The sequence below is a fragment of the Globicephala melas genome, chromosome 12 (genome assembly GCF_963455315.2).
Source record: "Globicephala melas chromosome 12, mGloMel1.2, whole genome shotgun sequence".
NCBI lineage: Eukaryota > Metazoa > Chordata > Mammalia > Artiodactyla > Delphinidae > Globicephala > Globicephala melas.
The window spans coordinates 72,734,868-72,762,757 of NC_083325.1; the positions used below are offsets into that span (position 1 = coordinate 72,734,868).

The window sequence follows — 27,890 nt, forward strand, 5'->3', positions numbered from 1 at the left end:
CGAATTGGACTGTGACAGTCATTGTGTTAACCCCCTGAGAACTCCTGGGAATTAACTGAAGTAATACAGTAGTTAGTGTTACTATAACTAATGCACATTGGTCTAGTCAACTCAAAGTCTTTTTGGCTTAACCAAGCAGGGGCCACCCTATCCTGCTCTGCGTTCATCTCCCTGATTTCTCTCTTCATTGAGGAGCTCAGGAGGTGCTACTGTTGAGTGGGACAGTTTTGAAGAAAGAATTATGTGAGGAGGGACTTCCCTGGTGGCTCAGTGGTTAAGAATCCACCTGCCAATGCAGGGGACACGGGTTCGAGCCCTGGTCCGGGAAGATCCCACATGCCACGGAGCAACTAAGCCCATGCGCCACACCTACTGAGCCTGCTCTCTAGAGCCCGTGAGCCACAACTACTGAGCCCGCGTGCCACAACTACTGAAGCCCACGCGCCTAGAGCCTGTGCTCTGCAACAAGAGAAGCCACTGTAGTGAGAAGCCCGCCCACCGCAACGAAGAGTAGCCCCTGCTCGCTGCAACTAGAGAAAAACCCACGTGCAGCAACGAAGACCCAACGTAGCCAAAAAATAAATAAATAAATAAAATTTAAAAAAAACCAAAAAGAATTATGTGAGGAGACAAACAGGATAAGAGCTGGCTTAGGATAGTTATTGAAGGAATTTCTTCTCTGGGCCCTGTGAGAATTTTTTTTTAGTGATTTCTGGGTCTCTGAAATTATGAAAGTAATGGAGTCATGAATATAATTACCTCTATTCTGTAATTACCCGGCAAATATCATATGAATACATAGGGGGTTTGAGTCAGCAGATCTGGCAGCTGCAGAGTTTGATTATGATGATTTAGCTGTTGGGAAATGCCAGGGATTAATTTCAGTCATCAGTGTAGGAACAACAAGGAGAAATGGCCCCAAATTAGGGAAGGACACAGGCAGTCTGCGTGGTGAGAGCACTTGGTGACTGGGGGGTCAATTAGTCGAAGGAGCCCACCTCGGAGGAGACCCAGCCGTTCCTGCAGGACCAGGGGCAAACTGCACGTTTGTTTGCACTCCGCCATTTCCCCGGTCCTTGCTCTTCGAGCATCTCACACGTGCGATCTGTGAAGGTAACAGGTGCGTTTGCTTGAGCTCTCTGGCTTCTGCATCAAGCGTTGCTCCTTTACAACGTGGCCCCAGTACCCTGGGAGGTGGGGCCGCACAGCTACCCCAATTTCACAGATGCCAGCCCGAGTCCCAAAGGAGCCAGCCTCTCAATGTGGCACAGTGAGTGGCATTTTCTAGGTTAGAACCCAGGTCCCTGCGCCCTCCTTCTTATCTGATACTGGCTTTGGGGAGGAATGTACCTCCAATTATAAAGTTTTCCCAATGGAAAAGGGTGATTTCTTTTCTGATTGCTTTTTCAAATGGTTCTCAGGAAAGCTTTCTGAAGAGTGTGGGTATTTGTTGTTCAAATCAGATCCTGGTGTCCCAGGAAGGAGTGGAGAAGAGCCTCTGCAAGCTTGAGGTCTCCTAAACCAGGCCGAGTTTCCCTGTGCTCTTTGCTGTGTTGTGTATCATAGACGTGTCGTGTGTCCTTTCCTAATTGGGGGCCATGTCTCCTTGTTGTTACTACCCTGATGACTGAAATGAATCCCTGGCGTTTCTCGGCAGCTAAATCATCAGAATCAAACTCTGCAGTTTGATTTCACTTATGAGGCTCCCGTGGTGGCCTCTCCTCTGGACAAGGCCCACCTACCACCACCAGAGCAGAGAGAGTTGCGGTATCTGGGTGAGGCCAGCACTGTTCTGGGAATTGTCCATTAGTCTGACATGTTCCTCACTCCTCTTGTTTGGGGGCTCAGTGCTCGCCATTTACCGTCCCCCACATTCCCTCCAGGCTGAGGTACTCAGCTCCAAGTCCAGCGGCCTGGGAAAAGAGGCTTGAATGAGGGCCAATCAGAGCTGTTTGGGACTGAGGCTGTGGTGTGGGGATTCAGGTATCCCCTCACTTTCTCTGAGGGATACGGGCTGCTGCTTTGAGAGTGGGAAATGTGAGCAAGCCAGGGTAGGAGGGCTGGTTCTGCAGTGACTCTCAGGTGGGGAAAGGTCTGGAACCCTGGAGTTCTCCATCAGGCTTACAGCAACACCAGGGACCCGGCGGCAAAACTGCTCTAGGCAGCAGTAGGGTCTACCATACGCCTTCTAGATTTGTGGCGTTATCTACACCAGCTGCAATCCCAGACTGTCATCTGCACTTACCAACACACATAAACCTATCTCACCTCTCTACTCAAAACACATCCTTCCTCTGGTCTTTGTCAGTAACCTGAAGGACAACATTCTTAAAGACCTGAATTCAGACCTAAATACTACTTTTAGTAGGACCTCCAAGCTTATTTTCCTGAGGCAGTTTGGACTGTGACAATAACTCTCAACTCTTAACGTTGACCCCAAACCAGATCTCAACAGCTTCCAATACACAACCTAACGCTAAGGTCTAGGTGGAAGCCCAGCCCCGCCTGAACCAAGCTTCACTTGAAACAGGGTTCTCATCCTAACCTACAGTCTGATCCTAACCCTTACCTTGGTCCAGATGTTAACTATAAATAAATCTTACCACTGTAGATTCAAACTCTAATTTTAACCCAGCTTTAAACCTAATCCAACGAGGAAATATTTGTAAGGTCTGGCTCTTCTGAGCTGGAATTTGGTGCTTTCATCTATCATCTGTAGGGGAGGAAAAGTTTCCTCTACCCTCTTCTATTCTCTGGCTAGGTCTGTGAAAAAACAAAAAGATAAAAACAAGAAAAGCTGGCAACAGGCAGATTAGCAGGAGAAAAGGCATGCAAATTTATTTGATGTTAAAAGTTTTAGGTGGCACAGGAGGGCTTCATAGAAAGAAAACTCCCAGAGAAAAAGCTAGGCTTAGAGGCTTTTAAACCATCTGGGGAAAAGAGGATAAATTTACAGAGAAGTGACAAGACAAAGGAAGGGGATTTTGAGATTCTGCGGTCAGCAAATTGAAGGAAGGCAAGTATATGGGGAAACTGCTGGTAGTTGAGGACTAGTTAGTAAGGTTTGTGTAAACTCTTTTGGTGCCATCACACCTCTGGTGATAGGGTTGTTATTCCCCTCCTAGTATAGGAAGTGGATTAGGGAGGACACCTCCCCAGGCGGGAGTTAGGATCTGTTTTCAGGTAGACAGGGGGACTGTAGAGAACTCATCCTGTGTCCACTTTTTCTCAATTGTTTTTAGCTCAAAATAATCCTTATGCCAGAGTGGTAATTTTGGGGTGGCATATTCTGTTCTACACATCCTCCCCTCACTTGCCCCTCCACTCCCATGTGTATTGCTCTGGGCATCGCTAATGTGATGACCCCTGTTCCCCAGGCAGGTTTTTTGAGCCTTGAACTTTGAACTTGTATCATTGCTTTTTGATTCCCAAGGTGAACGACTAGCTGACTTGATGATAGACTAGTCCTGGGTAGTGTATTAGTTGAGATGAATGGGTTAAGGTGCCACCCCTCCGAGAATCTGTTTGCATTAAGAATCTCTGTTATCAAATCTCAGGCTCTTGGGGATGATGGAGAAAAATCTAAAATAGGTACATACGGTGGTGGAGGGGGAACAGGGTGTAGTTGTTGGCTTGGGCTCATCACGTTTCTGTGTCTCCCTTTCCTAAACTGTGAAGTAGGGATACAGTAAAGACTAAATGAGCTAACATATGAAGAGTGCCTAGAACACTCAGTAAATGTTTATTATTACTATTATCATCGCAGTCTATTTCTTAGGAACTGAATAGATTGGAAATCGTTTAACTTTTCACAAAAATAACTTAAAATCATGAACCCATTTTTGGGCCATTTCTCAGCAAAAGCTACCATTGGAACTATAAATATTTTTCGTAAAGATAACCTCTCTGAAGGCTGACATAGGTAACTTTTCTGTTGAGCAGAGAGATCAGTGGAAGATAATAAAAGAAGGTACGTGTGTGTAAAGCAGAAGCCAGCTCTTAACATGTTTTAGTGTGGCACAGGGAAGGAGCAAAACCTGAGGAGTTGTTACAGCCTTGATGCATTGCCAGTTACGAGCAACTCATTCGTTCATTCCTCCCTTCATTGAACTGTGCCCTCCTGTGTCTCCATCACTGACCAGAGTACGTATCATTCCAGTCTCACAGAGCTTTCAATCTGGTGACATAGTTACTAAGCAGGCAAGCAAATGCATATGTGATTATAATTTGAGATAAATTTGGAGATATAAAAATGGGGTATAGGGACAGAGGGTAACAGAAGAGGGTCTTCCCTTAGTTTGGGGGGTCAAGGAAGGGAATTCTGGGGCTGAAGGGCTAGTAGGAGTTACTTAGTCGAAGAGCAAGGGAGAGAATTTGGTTTGGACAATAAGGCTCAATTTGGCCTTATTTCACGGTAGTGTTAGTGGTGACTGTGTATGACGTTGACACCGGTGAAAATTGCAGCTATTATATCACGTTGAAATTATGGTAGTTATTAGACCCATTGCTGGATCTTGTTAGTTAATGCCTTGATAAAGAAGCACATGTTGGGACTTCCCTGGTGGCGCAGTGGTTAAGAATCCGCCCACCAGTGCAGGGGACACAGGTGTGATCCCCAGTCTGGGAAGATCCCACATGCTGCGGAGCAACTAAGCCCGTGTGCCACAGCTACTGCGCTCTAGAGCCCGTGCTCTGCAACAAGAGAAGCCACCACGAGAAGCCCGCGCACCGCAATGAAGAGTAGCCCCCGCTTGTCACAACTAGAGAAAGCCCATGCACAGCAGCAAAGACCCAATGCAGCCAAAAATAAATAAATTTTAAAAAAAGAAAGAAAGAAGTACATGTTTACTGCTACATCGCAATTGAATTCTTTAAGGGATGTTTTTCAGAACAGCTTAAAGTTGACAACAAAACTAAGCAGAAACTACACAGATTTCCCATAAACCTCCTACCCACCCCCCCGCCCCTTATACACACAGCTTCCACCGCTATCAAAATCCCTCACCAAAGTGGTACATCACACATATATTTTTATTTTTATTTTTTTTAATTTTTAAATTTTAATTTTTTAAAGACTTTTTTTTTTTGATGTGGACCATTTTTAAAGTCTTTATTGAATTTGTTACAGTATTGCTTCTGTTTTGGTTTTTTGGCCGTGAGGCATGTGGGATCTTAGCTCCCTGACCAGGGATCGAGCCCACACCCCCTGTATTGGAAGGCAAAGTCTTAACCACTGGACTGCCAGGGAAGTCCCCACATATATATATATTTTTTTTGGTATGCGGCCCTCTCACTGCTGTGGCCTCTCCCATTGCGGACCACAGGCTCCGGACGCGCAGGCTCAGCGGCCATGGCTCATGGGCCTAGCCGCTCCGCGGCATGTGGGATCTTCCCAGACCGGGGCACAAACCCGTGTCCCCTGCATCGGCAGGCGGACTCTCAACCACTGAGCCACCAGGGAAGCCCCCCCACATATATTTTTAAAATAATATTTTGACAACTGTATTTTGATATAATTTGTTTCCTTTGTAATTCTATGCATTTTATTTTATACACTAACAAACATCCCAAGCAGGGCTCCAGAAGCTTCCCCAGGCTGCCAAAGCAGTTCGGAGAACAAAAGGGCTAAGGCAGCAGGCCGGAGAAGGGAGGCAGCCCCAGTGCAGCAGGAGCAGGGCCAGCCATGGAGATGGTGGCAAGATGACACTGCAGAGACTGAAGGGCCTTGAGGGTCACAGTGAGGAACTGGATTTTCTCTTGGGAGAAAATCTCTTCTCAATGGGAAACAATTGGAAAGTTTTAAGTGTAGATCGACTTCATGATTTGACTTACATTAAAACATTAAAAGGATACCACCACCACCACAAAGAGCTTCCTCATTGTTGCAAGTAAGTAAAGGAATCTAGGGTTGGTAAAGATAAAACAGGGAGATTTGCAACTTGGGGTAGGGTGATAGCAAGTGAAATGTTGAAAAGGGAAATGGAGTTAAGATATCCTTTAAAGGTGAAATTGGAAGCTTGTGGCAATGAATTCACTGTGGGAGGTGTGAGAAAAAGAAGTGTCAGTGATGATCCCATGGCCTCTTACTTAAGTCACCACTGGTGCATGATGGTGCCATTGTCCATGATGAAGAAGGCAGAGGAGGGCCAAGTGGAAGAGGAACGTTCAGTTTCTGACGTGTCGATTGAGGTGCCTGCACGACGTCCAAATGGATGTGTCGGGTAGGCGATTGCATACATGAGCCTGGAGCTTAAATGAGATCTGGGTTGGGGATAGGAATTTGGAGATGCCAACATACAGATGTCATCGGAAATCACGGAGATGAGTGAGGCTGCCTTAGGTGAAAGTGAGATGAGACGAGGACCCAGAATGGCTCTGTGAACTTCAAAATCTAGACATGGTGTGATAATAGGTTATCATAATGACCTTACAAAGAGCCAGCCTTCATGGAGGGCTTACTGTGGGCTAGGCATTGCTCTAAAGGTGCTGCATGAATTTATTTCTTTATTTTCACAATAACCCTATGAAGTAAGCAGGTATCCAAGGTCACAGTTAGTAGTTGGAGGAGCTTAGGGTAGGAACCCGGCAATCTGGCCCCAGAACTTCTCCCTCAACCCCTGTGGAGCCTGAGACAAAGTAGTCAGAGGTGTCAGGAGATAGAAGGGAAACCAGCAGCATGATGTCTAGAAGCTAAGAGCAGAATATTTCCAGATCGAGGGGTGGTCAGCCCGGTGGCATGCTGCTTGGTTCAGCAAGACGAACTCCAAAGAGTAGCCATCGGTTCTGGCAACACGGGGGTTGTAGGCAATATCAGAAAAGGCAATTTTGGGGGAGTGGCAGGAAGGTAGGAGTGGAAACTAGTTGGTGTGGCTCAGGGAGAGAGAGAGCTGAGGATGTAGAGAGGGCACTGCCTTTCACTGTCCCCTGAGAATAGGATGCTTGCAGGTAGTTATAAGGTTTGGAGAAAGTGCGTATAAAGCACGTAGCACTGTGCTTAGCACACAATAGGCATGCAATAAATGTTAACAATTTTACTACTTGTCTGCATAAATCTTGAGATCATAAAGGCTTGCAGTATTGGTGACACAGGAGCAGGAATATAAACGCACAACTTTCGGTCAGCCAGCGTATATATGGGCAGGCACCAAGACACATTCAATGAGAGTTCAGGATGAAGAAAACCAACTCTGCCCCCTGGATGAATTGCCAGGCTGGTACTAGATGAAAGGCATACCTATAACAAAGGTAATGAACGAGGCTGTCTGTGACATACCCAGCGAGTATGCAAATAGGGAGGGTTGAAGGAGTTCAGAGGAAAGGTCTCTGGACTTGGATGGGACGATGCATTTGCCTGGAGAAGAGATGGACTCTATTGCCAGTGCCCCTGTTTCTTCATGAGGAATGAGGGCCCCGGACGGGGGCGGTGGCTTTGCCCTGAGCCTTGGTAGGTCAGGCAAAGCTGTCAGTCACACATCCTCCTTGTGTGGCAGTAACACTTCACATTTAGAAGTACCTCTCTCCACAGGGCTGAAAGCAATCTGTAAACAGAACTGAACGTCTCTCATTACTTCTCTCCACGCAGCTTCCCATCCTGCTGTGACTGATGGCTGGGCTTGTGGGAAGGAACCAGAGGACCCCAGTGTGTGACCAAAGACAGCATTGGGAAGCTCCCACAGAAGTAATTTGGAGCTCAGAGTTAGAAAACTGGGTGTAGACATGAGTTCTGCCTTGAGTTCCTCAAAGCCGTTCCTCAAATCCTTCCTTAGAGGGGCAGAGAGTGGAAGCAAACCTCACTCACTCTTGGGGCCTTGAACTGCTTCTGCTTCCTGAAGAAAGGTGGATCCAGCCTTCTGCCTTCAGGGAGACCATTGGCATTTTCTTTGCTCCTCAGGCCGTGTGATTGATGACTGAGAAAAGCTGGGTTTTAAAAAAATTCTTACAGAGGACTGCCCTCCCTAGACCCCTGTAGCTCTTCAGGGACACCTGACCTGTGGCCTTGACAGGAATTCTAGGAGAAGTCAGGTAATGGTGGGGAAGGGCCAGGTAGATCATGGCGGATGGGCTGCATGACAGAACTGTGAGTGCCACCAGGGGTGGAAGGTGGGTCACGTGATGCACAGTCACTCAGATCTCCTGACCACAAACCCTGGACTAATTTGGGGTTGCTCTCTGGCTTTCTGCATCACTTGGAGCTTGCCCCAGTGTTTCTGATATTAGCACATTGTTCTCCAGTAAGTCTTCTTTTTCACATGATTTATGTAAACCCATCAGCAAATGTGCGGGAGTGCCCTTGATAATGCCTGCAGGATCTCTAAGTGCTGGGTCCAGTCTTTGGGAGGGATTATGTAAGGCGAGCCTGGGGAAGACTGTGCAGGAACTTGCAGATTTGTAAGAATGTCTGTTGTGTGGAATTAAAGTTTTTGCTTACTATTCGATCTCCTCCTAGCCTGTCTAATCCTAGTCATCATTCACGGCCCAGAATAAGTTCTGCATCTTCTAGAAAGCCCTCCTTGATAATTTTTTTCAGTATTCCTTTATTTTATTTTATTTTGTATTGAGGCTAAGTTCATATAATGTAAAATTAATCATTATTGGCATTTAGTGCATTCACAGTGTTGTGCAATCACCACCTCTATTTAGTTTCAAAACATTTTTATCGCCTCCAAATGAAGCCCTTTTTTCTGTTAAGCGGTTATTCTCCACTGCCTCTCCAGCCCCACCCCAGCCTGGCAACCACCAATCTGCTTTCTCTCTCTATGGACTTACCTGTTTTGGCTATTTCAAATCAATAGAATCATACAATGTATGTGCCTGGCTTCCTTCAATTAGCATGATGTTTTCTAGATTCATGTATGTTGTAGCATGTATTGGTACTTTATTCCTTTTAACGGTTGAATAATATTCCATCATACGTATATACTGCAGCTTATTTATCCATTCATCTGTTGATGGGCATTTGGGTTATTTCCACCTTTTGACTATTGTTAATAGTGCTGCTATGAACACATCTATTCAAATATTTGTTTCAGTACTTTTTTTTAAACTTCTTTTGGGTATAAGTGTAGGAGTAGAACTGCTGGGTCATATGGTTCTATGTTTAGCTTTTCGAGGAACCAGTAAATTATTTTCCACAACAGCTGAACCATTTTGCATTCCTACCAGCAAAACTTGATCATTTCATTTTATAGTAACTCTTCTACAAAGGAAATTGTAGTAACTCTTCTACAAACTCTTGTACAAAAAAGATATGTTTTACCTGCGTTTGATGCCTTCTGGGTTCTGTATTGTTGTTTCTACATCATCTTTTAACTTGATTCTAATCTCTACAACCTCGAGGATGAATCTTCATTATTTGTTTATTTATTAATTCATGGATTCAATTAGTAGTTAGCATTATGGTTTAGTAGCTAAGAATCCTGGCTCTGGAATCAAACTACCTGGGTTCAAGTACTGGATCTGCCAGTTGCTAGATGTACCATTTAGGAAATGTTATTTTACCTCTCTGCATCTTTGTTTCTTCATTTGTAAAATGGGAATAATGATGGTTGTATTAGTTTCATATTGCTGCTGTAGCAATTACCACATACTTTGTGGCTTAACATTGCACAAATGTGTCATCTTATAATTCTGGAGGTCAGAAGTCTGAAATGGGTCTCACTGAGCTAAAATCTAGCATGGCAGGGCTATACTTCTTCCGGAGGCTCTAGGGGAGAGTCTGTTTCCTTACTTTCTCTGGCTTCTAGAGAATACCTGCATTCCTTGGTTCATGGTCCCCTTCCGTCTTCAGTATCTTCCCTCTTCCATATCACTCTGGCTTCTATCATCACATCTACTCTGACCCTCCTGCCTCCCTCCTTTAAGGATCCTTGTAATGATGTTAGGCCCGCCCAGATAATCCAGGAAAATCTCCCCATCCCAAGATCTTTACTTAATCACATCTGCAAAGCCCCTTTATTCATGAAAGGTAACATATTCACAGGTTCCAGGGTTTAGGTTGTGGACATTTTGGGGGGCCATTATTCAGCCTGTCACAACCATACTACCTCATAAGATTATTCCGAAGATAAAATGAGATATTTCGCAGAAAGCACCAGTACTCAATGATACTAGACATTACTGCTGCTCCTACCAATGATGCCTATGCCTATGGCTAGATTTAGTACCAAGAACATAGTGAGTGCCCTGTGGGTATCTGGAGACTGTATGCGTCTGACTCCTAAAGTCTCAGTGGTGTTGCCTCCTAAGAATGGACTGCCTTTTCTCAATAGGAACAGAGTCACTCATCAAACTCCTCATGACAGAGTCCTCTCTGGGGTTCCACTTAGTTCAGACCCATCTCTGTGGGAATCTGAATCCTAAAGCTCTGGTCTATCCCAGGGGTCTTAATTATCTCTGAATTAGAGAGTCAGAAGTTCTGGGTCACAAAAGACACACCTGATAAAAGACTGCCGTCTAAAGTATACAGAGAACTCTTAAAATTCAACAATAAGACAACAAACGACCCAATTAAAAAATGGGCCAAAGGCTTTAACAGACACCTCACCAAACATATGAGAAGATGCTCCATGTCATAGGCCATCCGGGCAACACAAGTTAAAACAACAGTGAGATACCACTATGTACCTGTTAGAGTGGCCAAGACCCAGGCCCCTGACAGTACCAAATACTGCAGAGAATGCAGAGCAACAGGAACTCTCATTCACTGCTGGTGGGAATGCAAAATGGAACAGCCACTTTGGAAGACACTGTAATGGTTTCTTAGAAAACTAAACACGCTCTTACCATAGAATCCAGCAGTTGCACTCCTTGGTATTCACTCAAAGAAGTTGAAAACTTATGTCCCACAAAAACATGCACATGGATGTTTATAGTAGATTTGTTCATAATTGAAAGCAACCACCATGTCCTTCAGTAGGTGAGTGGATAAATAAACTGGGACATCCAGACAATTGAATATCATTCAGCACTAAAAATAAATGAGCTATCAAGCCATGAAAAGACATGGGAGAATCTAAAATACGTATTACTAAGTAAAAGAAGCCAGTCTAAAAAGGCTACATACTATACGATTCTAATTATATGACATTCTGGAAAAGGCAAGACTATGAAGATAGTAAAAAGGTCAGTGGTTGCCAGGGGTTGGTGGGGGAGGGATGAATAGGCAGAGCCCAGAGGATGTTTAAGATAGCAGGAAGACTCTGTATGATAGTGTAATAGTGGATACATGTTGTTACATGTTGGTTCAAATCCATAGAATGTACAACACCAAGAGTGAACCCCAGGGGCTTCCCTGGTGGCGCAGTGGTTGAGAGTCCGCCTGCCGATGCAGGGGACACGGTTTTGTGCTCCGGTCCGGGAAGATCCCACGTGCCGCGGAGCAGCTGGTCCCGTGAGCCATGGCTGCTGAGCCTGCGCGTCCGGAGCCTGTGTTCCGCAATTGGAGAGGCCACAACAGTGAGAGGCCTGTGTACCGTAAAAAAAAAAAAAAAAAGGGTGAACCCTAATGTAAACTGAAGCTTTTGGATGATGATGTGTCAGTGCAGGTTTTCGACTGTAACGAACATGCCACTCTAGTGGGGTTGTTGTTAATGGGGAGGCTGTGCACGTGACGGGGCAGGGGAACATGGGTAGTCTCTGTACCTTCTTCTCAATTTTGCTATGAACCTAAAACTACTCTAAAAAAAAATAAAGTCTTAAAAAAAGTTCTGGGTCCTTGGGAAGACATAGTGAGACTTAAGAACCCAAGGTTGGAAGAAAGCTACGTATGAAGGGAAGCAGATCTGGAACTCGTGTTGAACTATGGAAGCTTCTGAATTGCTGTACATGATGGACTTTTAATCCCAAAGAAAATTCTATTTATAAGAGATATTCCACTAGGAAACAGTGGAGGGAGGATCCCTAGAACCCTCTCAGTTTGTCTTGCTCCAGGAGATGGGCTCAAGGACAAAGAGAGAATAGGGACAAGAACCTTCAGACAACATGACATCCGTGTGGAGTCACTTAGTCCCTTGGGGAGAGAGGGAGATTTTGCTATTGATGTTGTCAGGCAGACTTGCTAATAACTGCATACGCTGTAGCGGCCCCAGTTGGGAGATGTGAAGCTGCTCTCAGATCCTGTGACAGGGGCAGAGATTCCTTCTCTGTGTGTAACTTAGGGGCCTATGAATAGAGGCCGGGTCCCTGGATGAGGTGGCTGTAGGCGGCAGTGGGGGACAGAGGGCTTAGTCCTAGTGAAGAAACTTGAATTCCTTAATTTTCCTCTCTTGGCCTCGGCCACCCCATCTGAAAAAGGTGGGTGGATTGAAGATCTTGCGCAAGTCCTAGCAGCCTGTGATTCTATAATTATATAAAGAGTTATGCCACAGCATTTTAAAATAAATACTCCTCAGATGATTCCTGTGAAGATCATCTGAACAAAGTGTAAATCGTGAATCTTGACTCAGCCCATGGAAATGTCTGGGTCATGTCCTCCCACTTACGTTTACTCATCTTAACACTTAGAAAAAGCCTTGGGTCTCCTGAGTTCTGAGTTCCTGAGTTTTATCCATATTCTAGTTTTGCCATGACCAGCTGACCCCTCGGGGCTTTAAGAGACTCCAAAGTTCCTAGGGTGGAGGAGAGAGAAGTATTGATGGTCATGGGATATTTCCCAAGAAACAGAGAAATAAAGGTGTTTTACTGGTCACGGTGGTTGTAGAAAAAGAGGACCCGTGGCTCAAAGCCCTGAGGCTGAAGCAGGATTTAGATAGCTTCCCTGCTGGGACCACAAAGGACATGACACTGAAAACCAGAGGTGACCCCAGCGTGCATGACCTATAGGGAAGAGTCAACCCTTTGGGTAGTTTCTGGGACCCTTGAACTTTGAGGGTAAGATGAAGAGTTCTAGGATGAAATGCATCTTCCTAATAGTTGGGATAATATTATACTGCAAGAAGAAAAAATCAAGCCACGTGGGTAAGAGAGGAAGTGGCCCCTCAGGGCCCAGGGTGGGGAGAAGGGAGAACTCAGAAGACTGGAGGAATGGCAGGAGGGGCTGCATGAGCAGAGGCCCAGGGTCAAGACCAGGCTCCGTGTGTTTGGGGAGCTACACCAGCTGAGTGTTTCTGGGTTGTGGGATGAAGGGGAGGGGGTGATGCGATGGGCTGAGGCTGGAGAGGTCAACAGGGGCAGGCCAGGGAGGCCCCTGTGGACCAGGTAAGGTGTTTGAACTCGATCCTGTGAGGGCGCGCGGGTGGGGAGCCTCGCAGGGTATCAGGCAGGGACTCGCCACGGTTCGTTGAAGGTTCATTGCCCTTGCTCTTCGTCAGCAGGTGCACGCTCTCTGTTTCCTTATTCCCACGGCAGCCGCAGGCTCTTCACTCAAGGAATTGTCACTTCAAGCCAAGAACAAGCAGAACAACAAATTCTCAAGAGAAATCTGTGCTTTTCCCAAAGTGTTGCTTGCAGAGTGGGAGGAAAGAAACTTGACACAAGATATTTGGGAGTTTGGGGAAAAATAATGTATTTTGCATGTTGCTTCCAGGCACCCGGGTGTCCTCTTGATGTTTAATTACATCCTGCGTGTTTTCATGGAAAATGCCAAGGCCACAGTGTGTCCATGGCCTCACATCTCCCGCAACCTCTGAGGATGCCATTCCCCCTCCCTAAATAGTAACCCTCAGAAGCAGAGTAGACTCCATTGCAGTCTAAGCAAGGGCCACAGGAAAAGCAAATAGGATAAAAGGGAAATAAAGCAACTCCTCTGGCTCGGTCCGTGCAGGGGGTGTGGATGCAACAGCAACTGTAGAGGTGGCCGGGACCCCACGTATCCGAATCAGTGACTGATCAGTGACTGTGATGGAATTAGCACCGTGTCGTCATCAGACACCTTCTCTTTCAGTCCATTTGGCCACTGATGAGCTGGGTGACTTTGGGCAAGTCTCATTTGCTTTCTTGACCTCAGTGTTCCCACTGGAGGGCTGAGACATAGATATTCTCTTCTTGCTCCAAAATGCCCTGTATAATCACTGGAAGGGTTCTTCCTCCAAGTCTGAGTCCCTCCACCCATTTTAACTTAAACACTTTGTGATGGTGCTTTTTATAACCAGCTACTTCCAAAGAGGATTTGCGTCAGCTTACAATATGAAAGGCGGTCATGATGGAATCATTAAAAGGCAATCAGTGATCAAATATCATTTGATAGGTGGCGGTGATGGGGTGAAAAATATACCAGAAACCTAGGATGAAAATAGCTTTTTCAAGGAAGTACGAAAGGAGAGCTTTGAACGCCTGGCTGCTGGAGAGAAGGAAGTCCCCCGTCCCATGCTCTGAAGGAGCCCTTTGTGACTGGGGAGCTGGGTGTTTGCTGGCATCTACGTAAGAGGTGCAGCAAGCAGTTAAGAATCCAAGTCACCAGCAGCACTTCTCTAAAGATGCAAGATACTCAAGGTACTCTACATGTGGCTTTGTTTATTTTCCCTCTCTTAGAAATTCCCATTTCCTTTGGCAGAAATGAACAGATGTGTCTCACAAACTGATGAAGGTTGACAGATTTAAGGTTTGCATTGAGCGTTTTCTAGAAAGCGGGAGAAGTAAGCGGGGTCTGCTCTTTCGGGGGGCAGAGGTGAAGCTTGAGCCTCCTTTCCTGAGGTGCCGACCCCCTGCGCTCTGGGGCACCCACGTTTGCGTATGGGATTTGAGTCTGTCTTCTGGTCCAGCTCACCTAGCTGATGCCAAGCAGCCCCAAGGCGATCCTCTCCCCCCGTAAGCAGCCCCTCACCAGCCTCTCCAGGGAGCCAGTGCCAGGATTCTGAACCACTCTTTTCTCCTACTGACCTAGAAAAACCTTTCGGTGGGTTTTGGAAGTCTGCCTTTCCTCTTCTGAAGCAAGCTGAGAAAATGTCACGTACTGAGTGGATCCTCTGCACAGCAACCTGTTGAAACCGACCAGAGAAAATGAAAACTTAGCTTGAAAACGAGCAAGTTTTATGTTCTGCGGCTGCCGCATCAGGAAGCCCGTGTCTGGTGCCTGAGCTCTGGCAGAGACGGAAAGCCGTCCTTCAAATGACTGTCATTCTGACTCCGCATAAATTCGGGAGCTGCTCTGGGAACTGAGGGCTCTGAGACCTACTCTCCCTCCACTGCGTGTGCATGTAGCTCACATGAAGGATAATATAAGATACGTGGGCACTCAGACACCAGCAGAATTTAGCTCGTAGCATGGTGGAAGCATTATGTGTGTGTATGTGTTTAACTTAGGGCTGGAAAAAAATGCTAAATGAAGAGCTCAGAACATCAGCTCTATATCCATCCTTAATACTGTGTGACTTTTAAATCTGCAAGGGTTCACTTGAGTCTAATCAGGCTGCACACAGGATGGAGGCTGAACTGAGAGGCTCACGTGATTCCACACTCAGCATAGAGGTTGGTGGGGCTGGAGCTTTGGGCATCGTCTAACCAGGAAAGCCCAAGAACTCAAATCCTGTTAACACCTTCCTTGCTATTCCTCCTAATTTCCTCCTGTCTACTGAAGTCTTCCTCTGCCAACATTAAAACATTAACTCCCTTTCTGTCTATAGTAACTCTGATTCATATTCTCATCTTCCTTCCTCTTTGAAATTTCCCTTGAATCCTCAAACCAGCCGTAATTATAGGATTGTAAACTCAGGGCAGCTCAGGGCTGGTGGGGCCTTAGAAAACGCTTCACTTCCCCTCTCCTTCAAGGGAAGGAATTCCTTAGAAAGTATCTTTCACTGGTGGCCCTCCGCCTTCTGCTTGAACACTGCTGGTGATGGGAAGCTCCCTACCTTGTGTGCAGTATACTACTCAGGAATTTGTGCTCTGGAACCAAATGGAGTTGGGTTTGAAATCCACTCTGCCACTTACTCAGTGGTTGTTCTTTGGCAGTTTTTGCAACCTCTCCAAGGGACTTCATCCCGAAAATGGGGTTAATAATAGTATCTGCTTGTTAGGGTTGTTGGCCTGGCCTTGGGTTTTGACCAAATGTGTGCCTTTTAGAGGCTAGCATTTGTAAAAGATACTTTTAGGGAAATTGTATCTTTGGACTTTTAAAGAAGTCAAGGTTTAGAGACACCTGAACTGTGAAATAAAGCCTGCATATCTACACAGACATTTACACAGACACACAGTCCGCTCCAGACAGTGGATATAGGGTGTGATATTTGTTTGCTAAGGCTGCTGGGAGGCTTAAACGATGGAATTTATTGTCTTGGCAAGTTGCTTCTTCCCGAGGGCTGTGTAGGAAGGATCTGTTCAAAATCTTCCCCCTTGCCTTGCAGAGGGTGCTTCTCCCTGTCTCCTCACGTCGTCTTCCCTCTCTGCACATCTATTTCTGCATCCAGATTTCCCCTCTTTATAAGGACGGCAGTCATATTGGATTAGGGCCACCCTAATATCCTCAGGTTAACTCGCTTACCTCTGTAAGATCCCATCTCCAAATAAGGTCACACGCTGAGGTGCTGGAGGTTAGGGTGCCAACATACCTTTTATACGTGTGGGGCACAATTCACTCTGTAACGCTGAGCAATGGACAAGGTACCAGGCTGGCCATTCAGGGGCCTTGGCTTGTGTCTAAGTTCTATCGATGACCAATTGTATGATTCTGGCTGAGTCTCTGGACCTGCATTTTCCCCACTGAGACATGGGTGGATTGACCTGAATGGCCACTGAGGTCCCTTCTACCCTAGAGTTCTATGGTTTGAGTGGCCTGTTTGTTTTTAAAATGAACTGACAGAGATTCTCAGCATGAGGTCAGACAGTGAGGGGACAGGGGTTTCTGAGCAGAGAGGCTTATGCTGTTCGGTCGCCCTCAGATCACACCATCTGGGTTGCAAGAAAAGGACAACAGCTTTCCATGTTCTGAAAGAATGCTTTCTTCCTCTAACATCCTGCTTCCAATCCTGTTGCTTGGGGAATGGCCCAATTTTAGCTACAGTGCTGTATTTTGAAGGCCCTAAAAGCTCCATAAAGCATTGATTGGGATGAGGTAGCTGAGGAATTCAGTGAATTTAAGAGCATATTTGTAGTATTTCATAAAAATAAATCAACTGTTATTTTTTATGGGAACAAACTTTTTTTTTTTTTTTTTTTTTTTTTTTTTTTTTTTTTTTTTTTTGTGGTACGCGGGCCTCTCACTGCTGTGGCCTCTCCCGTTGCGGAGCGCAGGCTCAGCGGCCATGGCTCACGGGCCCAGCCGCTCCACGGCATGTGAGATCTTCCCGGACCGGGGCACGAACCCATGTCCCCTGCATCGGCAGGCAGACTCTCAACCACTGCGCCACCAGGGAAGCCCAGGAACAAAGATTTTTTAACTGGGAGAGTTGTGTTTTTTTTCCCCTCTAATTCTTAGAACAGTCTTGTAAAAATGATACCCTGTAGAGTCCTTTGCTCATTTCTGCCTCTTGTCATTACTGTTGAAGTCTTTGTAGGATGGTTTTATTTTTGTTAAGTGATAGTGTTTAAATGTTGATCCATGTCAACAGAACACCGAAGCCATCAACACATAATTGCATTAATATTAATTCTCGTTTCAATGAGAAAGCTGCCTTATAATCACTTGTTATTTAACCCTGACTGTAACCTTTCCAGGAAAGAAGAGGACAGGTTGACAGATCCAAGCCACTGTCATATCCCTCCAGAGTGGCAAGCCTCTCTGTCACACAACATGGTACTGGGCACACATCAAGATGTTCATCAATGGAAAGGGAGATTGGTGTTGGATGTAAGAATCTAGACTTAAGCCTATGGAAGGAAAACTTTAGTTGATGTTTGTGGAATGTAACTTGGAGATCCTGACTCAAAACAGGTGTACCCTGGGGTGACTCTCATTTTGATGCACTCACTGATGCAGTGAAGTGTGTGCCAAAGTCTTCTCTTGGGGAAAGTAACTATGTCTTGGGGTTGGGAACAAGGTGTCTTCCAATGGGGGGGAGGCTTCCCTCACAGATCCATACGGTGATGGAGGAGGGAATGAGGGCCAAGGTCTGAGGTCTCCCAGTCAGTGCTGCCTTGGCCAGAAAACTGCCGTTGTGTCACATCTTACAATAGGGACATGGCTAGCTGCCCCTCCCTCCTGAAGTGGGGAGGCAAGTACTGTGGAAGTCTGGGTACCACTGGGAGCTTATAGGAAAGAATGTTTTTCATCATCCAGAATCTCAAAGCCTGGCCTGTCTGGGGAGACGGTGAGACGTTTAGGCCGTATCTGTATTTTACTTCATTCCTTTGTGATTAAGTTGCCAATGGTGTTGTCTTGACTCTGATCAAGGAGATCTCCCGGCTTGCTCTTCTGCCAGGAGGGGCCCCAGGAGCTCAGATTGACTCAAGAGCAGCAGAGACCGAAGCCTCTGCTGTTGGAGCACCTAGCGAGCCTGGGTCAGCATCCTTAATTACAGGCCAAGTTATGGCTAACTCGGCCTGCCTCTCATTGCAGCCTGAAGAGTAACTGATGCATCACGGAAACTTCTGGAAAATACTCTGATCATGGAAAGTTGATTTTATATTTACTAATGTGAAATCTTAGTAAGTGAAGTATCACAATCATGGTTGTGAGAACCTTTAAAAATGACAGGATTTCCTTTTTTATGTGTCTATAACCAGGGAAGTCCCAGGGATGGGGCTTAGTTGAAAATGCTTCTGCATGTTGAGGGAGCTGGGCTGGTCCATGACTGTATGAGAAGAGGCTCCTTTGGGAACAAGTGTGAACTGGGTTTCAAAACTCTTCCCTGAAGTGGGGTTGGCGTAACTCTGTCATTTCTACTGAGACCAGGAATTGATTATTCTTCCATTGCTCTACCGTCCATGTCTTTTCTCTCTGAGGACAAGGCAGAGACCAGGTCTCTACCTCTACCTCCTTCCCATCTTCCCATAAAGCTCCGCATTCATCAGAGTCTTTTGTGGTCCTTACTTGTTCACTAATAAATGCTTATTCCTCTCTGAAAACAGCCAGCTGTCTTTAGCCATCCGTATCTCCTCCCCTCACCCCGCCCACCGCCATCAGTATCACTGTCTTTGCTCTTTGGATGCCAAGTCACCAGACAGGAGACATAAGAGGGTAGGATGATGTTTGGGGCTTAGAGGTTCTATCCTTTCACGAGCAAAAGCTGCGTTAGCATCCAAAAACCTTTCTCTTTAGGGGCTGGTCTTCTGCTCCCAGCTGCCCTCTGGGAAGATGGGCAGTGATGCTATTGACAGCATCCTGTCAGGGGTTACTGGGAAAGAACAAGCAAGGCCACTCTGCATCATGTTGAATCCAGTTTGGTCACATCCAGAGGCATTCCCTGAGGGGCCAACATGTGCCAGGCCTTGGGTTTCGTGGCCATGAACCTGCCGCACTTCCTGTTCTCAGGATCTCAACCTCTTGAACAAGACAAGTTACCCACCGGGAAAACTGCCTTATCTAAGACCTGGGATTAGCGTCTGCCACAAATACTTCACAGCAAGGAATCCATACTTGTTTTGATGATAATTAAATGAAGGAAGTGCCAAATGGCTACTAGGAAGGAATTTCCAGGAGGAAAAGTGCTCTGAGATCTGGGGAAGTCAATAGAGGATGTTTGGCAATGGCTCAGGTAGCCCTGCAAGACCTGCAGGGGTTAAGCAGACAGAGAAGCACAGGAGAGGCTTCTGGGCAAGAGATTGGCCCCAAGGCTGGGAGGAACAGTGCAGAACAGAAATGGAGCTGAATATATATATATTTCTTTCAAAAACGTTTTTAAAATACTTTTTTTTTTTTTTTTTTTTGCGGTACGCGGGCCTCTCACTGTTGTGGCCTCTCCCGTTGCAGAGCACAGGGTCCGGACGCGCAGGCTCAGCGGCCATGGCTCACGGGCCCAGCCGCTCTGCGGCATGTGGGATCCTCCCAGACCGGGGCACGAACCCGTGTCCCCTGCATTGGCAGGCGGACTCTCAACCACTGCGCCACCAGGGAAGCCCCTAAAATACTTTTTAAAAAATTTTCTTTTCCTCATTTTACTCTTTCATCCCATTTTTGCTACTGCCCCCCACCCTCCCCCCGCTCTCTGATTTCCTCTTTGATGCTATGTTTTTTTAAAACAGGCTGGGGACATGCTGCATTTTAAAGCCTCTCCTGCCTGCCCAGTTGTCCTCCCTAGTCCTCGAAGCTCCACATGCAGCCAGAGTGACCTGAGGATGAAGCTCATTAATAATGTGCATAGGAAATCACATCCTCTGTAGGAGGCTGGGAGATGGGGGCTCTGCCTCTGTCATCGAGCTTTCAGAAATGGCAGCTCACCAATAGAACACCCCGGCCCTGCAGCCTGAAGGTGTCCTGGGGGGAGATTTCTTGGGTGAAATTTCTCCATCCAAGTGGGGCCTCAACTAGAGGAGCTTGGTCTCCCTGAGAATAGTTGCTTCCTTGCCCAGCATCCTTGTGGACATTTCCAGTTGGGGGAGGGGGATGTCCGACAGCATGTCACTTAGCATGAGTACACCCATTAGTTATAATTAAACAGGCTGCTGCAATGATGACAAATAAATTTAGCACCAAAAGGATTGTGTAGATATTCAGAGCCAGAAGAGCAGTCTTCAGACGACAAATTAGCCAGGCTTTCCTGCTCTGGAGGGGCTCAGGGGAGGCAGGTCTTCTCCCAGGTGGATGTCCTCGCATTCTCAAAGGGTGATGCTTCCTGAGAGTAGATTCATCTTGAGTCTATTTCAGGCAACATCCTCAAGCCCTAGGACCCTAGGAGCACCTCCTTACTTTTTCTAATATTTGCGAGCCATTTCCTTCCCCCTGCTTCATCCTGAATGCATTTGCATCGTCCATCTCTGGCTTCCTTCTAGGAGGTCAGGAGCCTGCTGTTCACAACAGGCTTTCCCTGTGATCAGCCACCGTCAACGCCCATGCTCCTGCAGGATCCCAAGGAAGAGCACACGTCGAGACCTCAGCCCTTCAGCTGGAAACCTTTGGGTGGTCTCCCCGGACAGCCATCATCAGGTGAAGCCTAATCCCGCCTTGTGCGCTCGTGGTTAATATACCATGGACACCAGCCGGGCTATTTTCTTTTATGTTTCAAAAGACTGTGCTATTGCGTCTTTGATATCCCCTAGGCCCCAAGTAGGCAGCGTTTCACTAGACTTCTTGAAATATGGACACAAAATTTTCAGGGGAAGGAGGGGTATCAAAACCTTAACATAGAAATAAATTGGGAGAGGAATGATGGATGACGGGAAGGCTCCCTGAGCAGACTACAGGGAATCAAGAGGAAAGACTATTACTTTTAATAATAAGAGTCAATACAGAATGAGCGTGGCTACGTGTCAGTTATTGTGTTGGTCCTTTTCATGAGGGCAGCATGGGGTGATTGTTAAGAGCATGACCATCATTCAGTGCCTGGCTTTGAATCTTAGCTTTGCTGCTAGCTAGTGGGGTGACCATAAGCAAGTAGCTTACCTTTCCTGTGCCTTAGATGCCCCACCTGTAAAATGGGGGCTAATAATATTACCTACCTCCTAGGATCGTTGTGACAGCTAAGTGAGACGATTTACGTAAAGTGTACAGAATAGGATCTGTATCTTGTGAAGGTTAGTGAATTCTATCACTTGAGCATTTTCCCATCTTTAGGGATTATTATCTTCACAGTGTTGCTATAATCACACACCCATGGATTTACTTAATATTTAAAGACTTTGTAAACTTAAAAAGGTATGAATATAACATACTGAAAAGTGCACAAATCATAGATGCGTAAATCAATAAATTATCATGAAATGTCAAGAAACAGACCAGGGTAAGGGCCTTGGACACCCTTCTCATGCTCCCCTACAGCTTCTCCAGAGGTACCCCTATTCTGACTCTCACACTGTCATTTAGTTTGCGCATTATACATATGGGATCAGTGTGTATGTTTTTATGTATGTCTGATTTATATAATTCAGTTTCGTGTTTGAAAGCATAGCTCTGTGGTTACATATAGCTGGGGTTCATTTATTTTCCTTGCTGTGTAGTATCCCATTGCATGAATACAGCACCATTATGTATTCTGCTGTTAATATTTATTTATTTATTCTGTGGTTTATGGACCTTTGTGTTGTTTCCAGTTTCTGGCTATTATAAATAATGGCAGTATTAATATTTTTATACATACTTATTAAAGCACATGTATGCTGACCGTATATTTAGGAGTGTAATTGCTGGGTTATGAGATGTGACATCCAGCTGTAGGAGGCAGTGTCAAATAGGCTTTCCAGTGGTTGTACTATTTCATTATTTTGTGATCTTTTTATTGATTTGTAGAAATTCTTTATATATTCTGGATACAAACCCTTTGTTGGTAATATGTATTACAAATACCTTTCACACTCTGTGTAAACTTAGTTTAAATTTTAGATTTATCTTAAGTAGTAATATTTGTGAAATTGAGTTTGATATTACTTTTTACTGAAAGATATATGTATATTAGATAAAAGTTTGCCCCTGCTCCAACTAAAATTTCCTCTACTCCTGATGGCATGCCTTATCATCCTTTAGGAAACTCCATTATCTCATTATTAAATGAGATAAAAGAACCTCTTTGGTAGGTACCGTTATTATCCCTGTTTTCTAGGTTTGGCATTAGAGGCACTGAGAGGTTTCATAATTTACCCAAAGACACAGCTGACATGAGGACCAGGTGTAGTTGTTTCCAGAACTCATATTTCTTCTGTCATGTCACTGGTCAGCAGGCTATTTTATCATCTGTTGTACACTCTGGATCCTTGAGAGACCCTCTGCATCCCTACAGAGACTTGAATGTAGTGGGGTCCTCAGTAAACATTTGGGGGTGGATGGATGTGTTGGTAGATGGATGGATGAATGGATGGATGGATGGGTGGAAGGATGGATGACGTGGACAGTCAGTGTTTTCACAAAAGCTCGCTGCCCATGGAGGAGCCCATCCTCAGGCCAGGGCCAGGGTGTCTACAGCCTGGACCGTGATCCCACAGCAACCCTGCCATGGCCTTTCTCTCCTCAGTGGCCTGAAGGTAGAGAGATAAGAACAGAACTGGAGCTGAGGTGAGGAAATGGCAGTCCCAGCCTTGCCCTTGCCGGGGAGAAGTGTGATCTCATCTTCATCAGTGCAGGGGCTGTTTTAGGAACTCTTGCTTGCAGAGGAAGCAGACACTAGTGGTCTGCCTGCTCTGATGAATTGTTAAACCAGCTCTGTCTACATGTGAGGACCAGGCTTGGGATGTGGGCTCTCCTTTGGGATGCCTTACATACCATGGATGGGGGACCATTCTCTGCTCTCTCTCCGGGAAGACAATGAGCAGATTCAAAGATCAATTCCCATGTTGTTGAGACCCACTGTGTTTGATCTTGCCTCACTCATGCTTTCCTTTTGCACAGTGAAACTTGCCCTTGTTCACTTGAACATTTTCTAGCTCTGTCCCAGGAGCTGATCTGGGTGTTGCTGTAGAAAGGATGGTAAATTGGATTCTGTCTAAAGAGCACAGATGAGGACCTCACAGGGAGAGCTCTGCTAGAGATTGTGATGGGGTGATTTTGAGCGTCACTGTGCCTGGCTTTAACTGTCTCTTGAGGCATTTGTTGAAACTTTGTTCATACTCCGTAGCTACCAGAACCTTTTCCCATTCTGAGTGCTGGCGACGTGCTGCTCTGGACTCTTCCTGAGCACTTGCCTGGGAAAGTGCTTGTTGCATTTAATAAATTGTATTGATTTATTGCCTTTATTGATCTGCTGAAGCTCTCTGTATTATCAGAGGTTATGGCCTTCTTAGGAAAACATGGAAGGCCTCTTCATTAGCATTCATTTTTCTATGAGGCTTTGGAGGGTGAAATACCAAGATGCACAGTGTTCATTCTGGTGATATATTGAGCACCGTCCGGGTGAACAATGGCTTCGGTATAAATCAGGTGGAAGGAAGGAACTGAGGCCATTTGCCATAGGCTTGCAGGAGTTTTTGTGATGAAATGAGGAGGCTACTTTCCTTTCCTTCGGTGATGACAAGCGCCTCTCTTAATTTTCCACAAGGAAGTAGCAGCAGGCTGAAGGGGCTCTTTGGGGAGAAGCATACCTCCACAGGCAGACCAGTCTATGATGTTTTAGTGTATCCCACTTAAGGCTTGTGCTGTGACAGCAGGTATATCACTTGGCAGTTCTGTGCCTGTGCTTCTTGTCTGTGTTCATTTGTGCCCTGACCTTCACAGCGACAAGCTTTCTATCTATCCCTCTGCTTCCTGCCCCAGATCCAGCCCCAGTCTGAAACTGACTCTGAAGCTTCCTGCATGCAGCAGGCCCTGAGTTTCAGGGAGAAGCCCAGATGAACCCAAGAGAGATACCAAGAACCTAAGGGGGCGTTGATCCTTGACCCTTCCACCACCTTCCTAGGACCTGCCTTAGGCTCCTTTCTTCTTCCAGGAGAAGCCTCGTAGTGTCCGGTACCTGCCTTCCCCTCCTTACAGAGGATGTTGTGGGCTTAGGAACCCAATCTCTGGAAGCTTTAGATCCTGACAACTGTGGATCCTTCTGCCTGCCTCGTGGATGTGTCTGTCGAGCACTCAAATCTCTGTGGATCTTTTCCACATCTGGCCAGAACCACTTCCCTCTTTTTGTACACTTACAGGGGAGAACATGCTTCCACTCCAGGGGACCTCAGGCCAGCATCTGTGGGGACCAGAGACAGTTCTGAGTTTGAATATAGTCCCAAGCTGTGTGACCTTGGGCAGATTACTTAATTTCTCTGAGCTTCAGGTCCCTTATTTGCATGAGGGGGTTAATAATGCCAAACTCAAAAGATTATCGCAAGGACTAAATGAGTCAGTGTTTGCCAAGTGCTTGCCGTGTCTGACACATAATGCCAGTGCAAACGATGTCAGCTACCATTATTAGCGGAAGTTTCTCTAAATGTGCATTAGTTTCTCTAAACACGCACTCAAAGCTGTGGCCAGCTATGTGCCCTGTTAACTGTAGGCTCTGAGGGTAAAATTGTGAGTGAAACTGACACGCCCCTACCTGCAAGGAGCTTACTGTTCAGTAGATGAGACTGGCAATGAAACGGACAATGAAAATGAGAAGTAATATGAGTGGTGGAGGGGTGGTTATCACTGATCATAATATGAGCTTATAGGAGGGGCCTCTAATAGTCTGAGATCTGGTACCAGCCCTCCCCAGGCTGAGCGGAGCCGCTAGAAGCTGATCAGGACAGGAAAGGCTAAGGAGTAAAGGCAGTGTTGGAAGCCTTCTGTTTACAGATAAGCAATCATATGTAAAATCTCCAACCGTGGGCTTCCCTGGTGGCGCAGTGGTTAAGAATCCGCCTGCCAATGCAGGGGACATGGGTTCGAACCCTGGTCCGGGAAGATCCCACATGCCGCAGAGCAACTAAGCCCGTGTGCCACAACTACTGAGCCTGTGCTCTAGAGCCCATGAGCCACAACTACTGAGCCCGTGTGCCACAACTACTGAAGTCCGCACGCCCAGATCCCGTGTTCCACAACAAGAGAGGCCACCACAATGAGAAGCCTGCACACTACCAGGAAGACCCCCACTCGCCGCAACTAGAGAGAAAGCCCACACGCAGCAACAAAGACCCAATGCAGCCAAAAATAAAATAAATTTATTAAAAAAAAAAATCTGCAACCCCCTCAACTCTGGCCAACCCCGACATGGAAGATCCTTCTACTCCCACGATGTCACTCTGTCCTTTAAAAATGGTACATGATCAGCCTGATTTGTCTTGGCGATTGTTTATAATATCAATACTTGCCCGATGTCTTTCTTCCCTGTTGGAATGGGTGCCCCCTACAGGCAGGGCTCAGGACTGTCAGTTACATTCATAGCACTCAGCACAGGGTGTGATACTTTTTCATGCTCAGTGATATTAATAAATTAAGTGAGATGGAGCAGACACTGAGATTTGCTGCACCCTGCCTTTCAGAAATGCCCGAGGGCTCTGTATAGCTCACTCCTTTCCCCTCCTTCCCACAGCTGGTGGCTGGCTCACAGTGGGGAGGCTCTGGGCCCTTCCCACCACCAGGGTTGGAGCTTGAGCCGGGAGTTGTATTCATCACAGAGCAGTAGCAGCCAGCACCCCACTCCCAAAGCTGATTTTGGCCCCTTTGCTCTGGCACTGGGCTCCTAGCTGCTCAAGGCTGCCTGTGCTTCGTATCTGATAATCGATGCTGCCATTATCTTTGGAGGAAATGCTGCCCAGTGATACCACACACTGAATCGATTAAAAGCAGAACTTTGAGCTCATATGTTTGGAGGGGTCTCCGCAGAGTGGAGACCTTTAATGTGGTCCCAATGCCTGCCAGAAACCCCCTCTGCAGCGCAGAAGCAGCTCCGTTGCAGGGCCAGAATATCCCACATTTTTACAGATTGGCTGGGGCAGGAGCCATACGATGTATTTATCTATAGTGAGGTCACCTTCTTCAATCTACCCCCACCTCAACTTTTGTTTTTAGCTCACTTCAAACAGAAAGACCTCCAGATTTTCTCTGCTTTTTCTGTTTTGACTTTGTTTTTTAATCCAGTGCTTACCATCGTTGTTCTTTCTTTGTAGAGAAAACCCCCAGCAGATGGACATCTGTATCCATTTCAATCTTCCCAGCCCTCCCCTAGGTGGGAGGTGGAGGTATATGAGCTGGTCTCTTAACTCAGAAATGAGACTAGGAAAGGGAGGCGTTCAGGAGGTGTGTGATCAAAGGCTGGGTTTATGCTGTGGACACCTGGGGGTTCAGGAGTCCTAAGGGAGACACGTGTGGCCTAGAAAGGCCAGGGAAGACTCCATCAAGGAAGTAAGACTGAAGTTGGGTCTGGAGGAGGAAGGAAGGATTTGAAGAGGGCTGGGATGGGGGTGCTTTTCAATGGGAAGGGGAGAGGCAGCTTGATAAAGCACAGAGCTGATGATGAGCATGTAAGCTCAAGGAGGAGGAACAGGCACTGTCAGAGGTGTAGGCGGGGAGACTGGCTAAGCGCGATGGTCAGAGAGCAGAGTACGTATGCCGAGTAGGATGGTAAATTTAGGTGTCATCCTGGTTAAGCTACGGTGTCCAGTTGTTTGGTCAAATACCAGTGTACATGTTGCTGTGAAGGTGTTTTTAGATGTGATAAGCGTTTAAATCAGTAGGCTCTGAGTAAAGCACATGACTGTCCATAATGTGGGTGGGCCTCACCTAATCAGTTAAGGCCTTAAGCTCAAAGACCAAGGTTTTCAGAAGAAGGGATTCTCCTCAAAACTGTCACATTGACAGCCTGCGTGCGTTCCCAGCCTGCTGCCCTGCAGAATTCAAGACTGAAGCATCCACTCTTAATCATCAGCCTACCAGCCTGCCTTATGGACTTCAGACCGGCCAACCCTCACAATCTCATGAACCAATTCCTAACATAAATCTTTCTCTCCATATACCTACGTAGATCCTTTTATTTCTCTGGAGCACCCTGGCTACCACCCTGAGCAGAGCTGGGGCTTTGCTGAATGATCACGGTCCGAGGGCAGCTTTTGAGAGCCAGGCTCCCTTTGCAGGGTATTAGAGGACTAGACATTGAGTCAAATTCTTCAGTCAAGTCCCATGCCCATGAGACTGCCCAGAGGGGCTCATGCAAAGGGAATCCCAGGGACTCTTTATTTTATTTATTTATAGACTTTATTTATTTATTTTTGGCTGTGTTGGGTCTTCGTTGCTGCACACAGGCTTTCTCTAATTGTGGCAAATGGGGGCTACTCTGTTGCTGTGCACGGGCTTCTCATTGTGGTGGCTTCTCTTGTGGAGCATGGGCTCTAGGCACGTGGGCTTCAGTAGTTGCAGCACACGGGCTCAGTAGTTGTGGCTTGCGGGCTCTAGAGCACAGACTCAGTAGTTGTGGCACACGTGATCTTTCCGGACCAGGGCTTGAACCCATGTCCCCAGCATTGGCAGGCAGATTCTC

At 46.4% G+C, this 27,890-nt stretch overlaps 1 long non-coding RNA gene across 6 annotated transcripts in view; it reads left to right on the forward strand.

The window, feature by feature from the left end:
- LOC115854278 (uncharacterized) overlaps positions 1 to 27,890 on the forward strand; it is a 395,122-nt gene that overhangs the window by 269,767 nt on the left and 97,465 nt on the right. For 4 of the 6 annotated variants that reach the window (XR_011377918.1, XR_011377920.1, XR_011377922.1 and 1 more), the window contains exon 5: positions 20,800 to 20,953. The exons of the other annotated variants lie outside the window; for them this stretch is intronic. This is a non-coding gene — a long non-coding RNA (uncharacterized lncRNA). The remainder of the gene's footprint in view (positions 1 to 20,799; positions 20,954 to 27,890) is intronic. 6 annotated transcript variants of the gene reach the window in all.